Source organism: Ranitomeya variabilis, chromosome 8, assembly GCF_051348905.1.
Source record: "Ranitomeya variabilis isolate aRanVar5 chromosome 8, aRanVar5.hap1, whole genome shotgun sequence".
NCBI classification, from domain to species: domain Eukaryota; kingdom Metazoa; phylum Chordata; class Amphibia; order Anura; family Dendrobatidae; genus Ranitomeya; species Ranitomeya variabilis.
In genome coordinates this window covers 208,666,863-208,675,309 of record NC_135239.1, presented here as the reverse complement: position 1 = coordinate 208,675,309, position 8,447 = coordinate 208,666,863, and the positions used below count along the sequence as shown (strand labels likewise).

The following is an 8,447-nucleotide window of genomic DNA, read 5'->3' as shown; positions in this document are numbered from 1 at the left end:
AGTTATATTCTTGTACATAGGGGCAGTATTATAGTAGTTATATTCTTGTACATAGGAGCAGTATTATAGTAGTTATATTCTTGTACATAGGGGCAGTATTATAGTAGTTATATTCTTGTACATAGGAGCAGTATTATAGTAGTTATATTCTTGTACATAGGAGCAGTATTATAGAAGTTATATTCTTGTACATAGGGGCAGTATTATAGTAGTTATATTCTTGTACATAGGGGCAGTATTATAGTAGTTATATTCTTGTACATGGAGGCAGTATTATAGTAGTTATATTCTTGTACATAGGAGCAGTATTATAGTAGTTATATTCTTGTACATAGGGGCAGTATTATAGTAGTTATATTCTTGTACATAGGAGCAGTATTATAGTAGTTATATTCCTGTACATAGGGGCAGTATTATAGTAGCTATATTCTTGTATATAGGGGCAGTATTATAGTAGTTATATTCTTGTACATAGGGGCAGTATTATAGTAGTTATATTCTTGTACATAGGGGCAGTATTATAGTAGTTATATTCTTGTACATAGGAGCAGTATTATAGTAGTTATATTCTTGTACATAGGGGCAGTATTATAGTAGTTATATTCTTGTACATAGGAGCAGTATTATAGTAGTTATATTCTTGTACATAGGGGCAGTATTATAGTAGTTATAATCTAGTACATAGGGGGCAGTATTATAGTAGTTATATTCTTGTACATAGGAGCAGTATTATAGTAGTTATATTCTTGTACATATGAGCAGTATTATAGTAGTTATATTCTTGTACATAGGGGCAGTATTATAGTAGTTATAATCTTGTGCATAGGTATCAGTATTATAGTAGTTATATTGTTGTAAATAGGAACACTATTATATTAGTTATATTCTTGTACATAGGGGCAGTATTTTAGCAGTTATAGTCTTGTACATAGGTGGCAGTATTATCGTAGTTACATTTTTGTATTTTGTGGGCAGATTATAAGGGTTGTTTTTACATCTTGGCTATAATGTTGAAAGGAAAGTTAGAAGAAGTTTTGTGTTACTGACATACGGTAAAAGTGACTTCTTGTCTTTTGTCACCAGATTCAAAGCTGTGAATCTTTAAAAAATTTCAATTACGTAATTTTTTACAAATTTTCTATAATTTTAGCTCTATCTGTATAAAAATGATGTGAGAAATGAAAGTGGCTCATCAGCACCTGTGCGTAAGCGTCAGACTGAGAGTCGGTTTTGGGAGGAGAAATGTGGGAATGAAAATTGACTTTCACAGTTTTTTTTCAGTAAAAAAAAAGGATATTTTTCAAAAGCTGAAAGTGAAGTTTGTGTTCAAAAGTCGAGGAAATCTTTTTTTTTTTTTTTGCTATGGAAGTGAGTGATCATCGTATTTATATAAAATCCCATTAGACTTTTTAGGCCAAAAGATGTTAGGCCAGCAGACGTTTTATGCGCCGCCGCATCATTCATTGTTTATAGGACTATGAATGGAGACGAGTTATATTAAATTAACCATAGCCAAATGTCCACATCCTCCCCTCCCCCAACCGCCACAACCACCACCATCATTCTGTCCCGTCATTCAATAAACCAGGAAAAAACACCCATCAGCCGATTATGAATGTGACGGTTACACAAGAGAAGAACGATGAGAATAACAATTACAGAAATCAATAACACTTTTCTTCTTTTCTGTTTAGAAAGAAAGAAAATTACCTTCTGCTGCCGGTGAAACTGCGGTAATTATTTGCTGTTATTATTTCATGTATTTAAGGTCCCGGTAGCGCTCAGGTCAGATTGGAGGGTCTTGTCATTAAACGATTGGATCCAGTTGAGTGGTGTTTGTCCTGTTAGTCTAAGTGCCTTGTAAGATTGTGACGGAGATTTCCTTAATGAAAGCTTTGTATTAACTCTGTATGTGAAGACGAAATGTTTCCAGAAATATTTTCAAAGAATGTTTGTTAGGGACCAACGGCTGCACAATTCTAATGGATATGATCCAAATACTGGAGCCTAAATATTCCCTCCCAGAAATAATGGTAATGTAAGGAGGAATAAGAATGGTAAAAGGAGGTATAGGCTAGCCGCTGGTGAAGGAAAGTCATTATGGAATCCTATGCAGTATTCTACACCAGAGCTGCGCTCACTATTGTGCTGATGTGGTCACTGTGTACATACATTACATTACTGATCCTGAGTTACATCCTGTATTATACTCCAGAGCTGCACTCACTATTCTGCTGGTGTAGTCACTGTGTACATACATTACATTACTGATCCTGAGTTACATCCTGTATTATACTCCAGAGCTGCACTCACTATTCTGCTGGTGCAGTCACTGTGTACATACATTACATTACTGATCCTGAGTTACATCCTGTATTATACCCCAGAGCTGCACTCACTATTCTGTTGGTGCAGTCACTGTGTACATACATTACATTACTGATCCTGAGTTACATCCTGTATTATACCCCAGAGCTGCACTCACTATTCTGCTGGTGCAGTCACTGTGTACATACATTACATTACTGATCCTGAGTTACATCCTGTATTATACTCCAGAGCTGCACTCACTATTCTGTTGGTGCAGTCACTGTGTACATACATTACATTACTGATCCTGAGTTACATCCTGTATTATACTCCAGAGCTGCACTCACTATTCTGCTGGTGCAGTCACTGTGTACATACATTACATTACTGATCCTGAGTTACATCCTGTATTATACCCCAGAGCTGCACTCACTATTCTGCTGGTGCAGTCACTGTGTACATACATTACATTACTGATCCTGAGTTACATCCTGTATTATACTCCAGAGCTGCACTCACTATTCTGTTGGTGCAGTCACTGTGTACATACATTACATTACTGATCCTGAGTTACATCCTGTATTATACTCCAGAGCTGCACTCACTATTCTGCTGGAGGAGTCACTGTGTACATACATTACATTACTGATCCTGAGTTACATCCTGTATTATACTCCAGAGCTGCACTCACTATTCTGCTGGTGCAGTCACTGTGTACATACATTACATTACTGATCCTGAGTTACATCCTGTATTATACTCCAGAGCTGCACTCACTATTCTGTTGGTGCAGTCACTGTGTACATACATTACAGATCCTGTACTAATCCTGGTACTATACTACAGAGTGCAGCTCTGGGGTAGAAGAACTGACCAGTAGTTGCTTGGCGTATGAGGCGTATGAGTAACACACAGTTGGGGAATAAGCAATCTGTGGATTCCAGCTCTGTAATGATGAATTCTGCCTGGAAGCTTAAGTTTTAATTAACTATTAATTTAGTAAATGTCCTATTTTCTTTTTAAACGCCTCATTCCCATATGGCTTATTGTGTCTACAGAAATAAAGAACATATACAAAAAAGTGTGACTTCCAGCCACGAACAGCATGTAAATCGGTAATACAGAAGATTCATGGGTAAACCAGGCAGATGCTGCTCCCTGTGTGTGATAATAGTAACGCCAAACTATCCACGGCTCCTCCAGGATTACAGAAGATTCTGTCCGAGGAGACCTTCTAAACATCCTTCTCTCTCAAATAAAACATTTAATTACTAGTGGTTACTATTCTGAGCATTAGAAGAATACTATAATGATCTGCGGATCACAAAAGAAACCCTGCGATCACCTGTAATCTGGGACGGAACTCATCAGTAAGCGATCAATTTCTTTGCAGCACCCCCGCAGGTGAATGTAGGAATTACACTTTGAATTCCTTTGTAAGGTGCACAAAAATAGGATTTGTCAGCCAGACATCTTTGCCATTTTCCAGTCAACTCAATAAATTCTTAAATTCCTCCAGCAACATATAAGCCATGAACTCGTATATTTCCATTCTATAAACCCAATTCAGGATTTTAGGTAATTACACATGCATGTACATTCTTCACATATAACCGTCATGATGAACAGATTATCTGTCAAAATGTCTGAGACATTATTCAACTCTCCTGTCACTTACTGACTGACTCCTGACTGCCGGAGACTTATAATTAGAAAGTGAACAGAAAAAAAAGATATTCTGTCACATTAAATTCTTTAACACCTGTGTTTAATGGATTACACAGAGCGCGAAAATTATGTAGACTGTTCATATAGCAATTGTTATTACTTATTTAACTACCAACTTTCTTAAAGCAAAATCATCTGAAATATTATATAACATGTACAAAAATATAATACTGCCCCTATATACAAGACTATAGCTACTATAATACTGCCCCTATGTATAAGAATATAGCTACAATAATACTGCCCCTATATACAAGAATATAACTACTATACTACTGCCCCCTATGTACAAGAATATAACTACTATAATACTGCCCCATGTACAAGAATATAACTACTATAATACTGCTCCTATGTACAAGAATATAACTACTATAATACTGCTCCTATGTACAAGAATATAACTACTATAATACTGCTCCTATGTACAAGAATATAACTACTATAATACTGCTCCTATGTACAAGAATATAACTACTATAATACTGCCCCTATGTACAAGAATATAACTACTATAATACTGCTCCTATGTACAAGAATATAACTACTATAATACTGCTCCCTATGTACAAGGATATAACTACTATAATACTGCTCCTATGTACAAGAATATAACTACTATAATACTGCTCCTATGTACAAGAATATAACTACTATAATACTGCCCCTATGTACAAGAATATAACTACTATAATACTGCCCCCTATGTACAAGAATATAACTACTATAATACTGCCCCTATGTACAAGAATATAACTACTATAATACTCCTATGTACAAGAATGTAACTACTATAATACTGCCCCTATGTGCAAGAATATAACTACTATAATACTGCTCCTATGTACAAGAATATAACTACTATAATACTGCTCCTATGTACAAGAATATAACTACTATAATACTGCCCCTATGTACAATAATATAACTACTATAATACTGCCCCTATGTACAAGAATATAACTACTATAATACTGCCTCCTATGTACAAGAATATAACTACTATAATACTGCTCCTGTGTATAAGAATATAACTACTATAATACTGCTCCTATGTACAGGAATATAACTACTATAATACTGCTCCTATGTACAAGAATATAACTACTATAATACTGCCCCTATGTACAAGAATATAACTACTATAATACTGCTCCTATGTACAAGAATATAACTACTATTATACTGCGCCCTATGTACAAGAATATAACTACTATTATACTGCTCCTATATAGAAGAATATAACTACTATAATACTGCCCCTATGTACAAGAATATAACTACTATAATACTGCTCCTATGTACAAGAATATAACTACTATAATACTGCCCCTATGTACAAGAATATAACTACTATAATACTGCTCCTATGTACAAGAATATAACTACTATAATACTGCCCCTATGTACAAGAATATAACTACTATAATACTGCTCCTATGTACAAGAATATAACTACTATAATACTGCCCCCTATGTACAAGAATATAACTACTATAATACTGCCCCTATGTACAAGAATATAACTACTATAATACTGCCCCTATGTACAAGAATATAACTACTATAATACTGCTCCTATGTACAAGAATATAACTACTATAATACTGCCCCTATGTACAAGAATATAACTACTATAATACTGCTCCTATGTACAAGAATATAACTACTATAATACTGCCCCTATGTACAAGAATATAACTACTATAATACTGCTCCTATGTACAAGAATATAACTACTATAATACTGCCCCTATGTACAAGAATATAACTACTATAATACTGCCCCCTATGTACAAGAATATAACTACTATAATACTGCCCCTATGTACAAGAATATAACTACTATAATACTGCCCCCTATATACAAGAATATAACTACTATAATACTGCCCCTATGTACAAGAATATAACTACTACAATACTGCTCCTATGTACAAGACTATAACTACTATAATACTGCTCCTATGTACAACAATATAACTACTATAATACTACTGCTATGTTTGTAACCATATACAATATCTGAGATGTGAACTGTTCATTTTTATGTGTTTCTGTAGTTGCATTTATTTTTGGTTTCCTCGTCACCTGTTTCCTCCGCCCTCTCTGTGACATAAATCCCGTCCTGGTTGCACATCTGTTGTTACAGTAACATTAAGCAGATTCCTGCCTTATACATAAATCATCCTGATTCTCCACCTCATCATGTCTTCTTTGCTCTCCTTGCAGAAAATCTTTGTTTTTTTCCTTATTTTTGCAAACACTAAAGGAGCACAATCCAGGCCAGGCTGGTTTCCCCAGAAATGATATGTGCCGCCTTCCATTCAGTTGCTGCTATAATCCCCCACTGTGCCTCTTTATAGCCAAAGATCTTGGGATGACCTTGATCTAAAATGATGAGTTTTGACATCTCCATTTTCTTCGTGTCTTGTAGGAACACACAGTGTATGGGATGGTGATGAACATGGCCTGAAACCAGCTGCAATCTGTGAGGAAATGTAGCAGCTAGTGTTCAGTTCTGCTGCAGCGCCCCCTCAGGTGAAGTGAAGTATTACAGAAGTATTATTGAAATAGTTTTGCTGCATGTGAATTCACAAAAGTAATGGGTCATTTTATACTTTGGGTAAACCACATCTGAATGATGTAATTTCTGACATTTTCCCATACGTGAGAATCCTCTAAGATTTATTAAAGGATCTGAGAATAGATAGATAGATAATAGATAGATAATAGATAATAGATAGAAAGTTAATAGATAGATAGATAATAGATAGAAAGATAATAGATAATAGATAATAGATAAATGATAGATAGATAATAGATATAGATAATAGAAAGATAATTGATAGATAGATAATAGTTAGATAGATGGATAATAGATAGATATATAGATAGATAATAGATAGATAGATAATAGATAGATAACAGATGGATAATAGATAGATAGGTAGATAATAGATAGCTGATAGATAATAGATAGATAATAGAAAAATGATAGATAATAGATAGATAATAGATCGATAATAGATAGATAATAGATAGATAGATAAATGATAGATAATAGATAGATAATAGATAAATGATAGATAATAGATAGATAATAGATAAATGATAGATAATAGATAGATAATAGATAAATGATAGATAATAGATAGATAATAGAAAAATGATAGATAATAGATAGATAATAGATCGATAATAGATCGATAATAGATCGATAATAGATAGATAATAGATAGATAATAGATAGAGAGATGATAGATAGATAATAGATGATAGATAGATAGATAATAGATAGATAATAGATAGATAATAGATAGAGATAATAGATCGATAATAGCTAGATAATAAATATTAGATAGATAGCTGGATTGAGGTGATGTAGAATTATTTTAGCCGTTTCTTTTTTTAGCCCTGCTAATAGATGCAGAGATGAGGTCCGTGGAGCAGGTGATAATTGATGTGCATCCTACATTTCTGTAATTGATTTCTCGGGCTCGGGATCCTTACTGCGCTCCGCGAGGATCAGATTAACATCATTCCTGCGCCGCCTGCATTTGCCAAAGAGAATATTAGAATTATGGCAATGATTTTACTCCTGGAATAAAACCTCTGGATTATTTACAGGTTATGATACTTCTTCTTGGATCAGCATCTAAATTATAGATAGCCGCTGCTGTTCGGAGGCTTTGAGCTGCGCCCCGGAGATGAAACAGGTGCTGGAAGCTTCTACAGAGCGGTCCAGATATCTATAATTTATCCGTCCGTCCAGTTACAGATATCACAGGCTGAGCGCTCTTTATATTCGCTCCCCATCAGATCAAACGCTTCACATGGAAGCTTCTATTGGAGATACAGAAGAGCTCCACCACAGAGAACAGATGCCAGCAATCTGAGATGGGATCCAGAGACGTATATCGCATACTGTATACCACACACTTCTGGGTCCAGGTGGCAGCAGCATAAAGACTAAACAATTCTAGGATTTTAGTCTAAAGCAGTAAATCCGTAAACATTGGAATCTGGCAAGAAAACTTTGCCTTTTAATTCTGCCGCTTTTGGATAAAGTGCACTCAATGTAGTAAAATGAGGCAATATATAGTAACAGTAAACATTTAGATAATTAATGAAGCACATAGAATAACACTGAGACCCCAAAGTAAAGCAATATTGAGGCCATCTTCTATGATCCTGAGCCAACAGCTCCTCGGGGGCGGTGCTCTACCCCTTTTGCCATTTACCATTGCTTTGTGATTTAGTTGCAGTACCATGCCTGAACACACGGTGCGCTGCTCAGCACAGTAAGTCTAGGATGGACTTTATAGAGGACAGTATATGAAGTGCTCTCAAGGCTGTGACCCTCAACTGCTACAGAACAGGGCAAATACCCCCTGGAGACATGGTGA

At 35.2% G+C, this 8,447-nt stretch overlaps 1 long non-coding RNA gene across 1 annotated transcript; it reads left to right on the top strand.

Annotated features, from left to right (window-relative positions):
• The first annotated feature begins 1,692 nt into the window (after positions 1 to 1,692).
• LOC143788663 (uncharacterized) lies at positions 1,693 to 8,033 on the top strand. The gene is made up of 3 exons (XR_013218701.1): positions 1,693 to 1,733; positions 6,476 to 6,579; positions 7,669 to 8,033. It is a non-coding gene; the product is annotated as an uncharacterized LOC143788663 (long non-coding RNA).
• Positions 8,034 to 8,447: the final 414 nt, after the last annotated feature.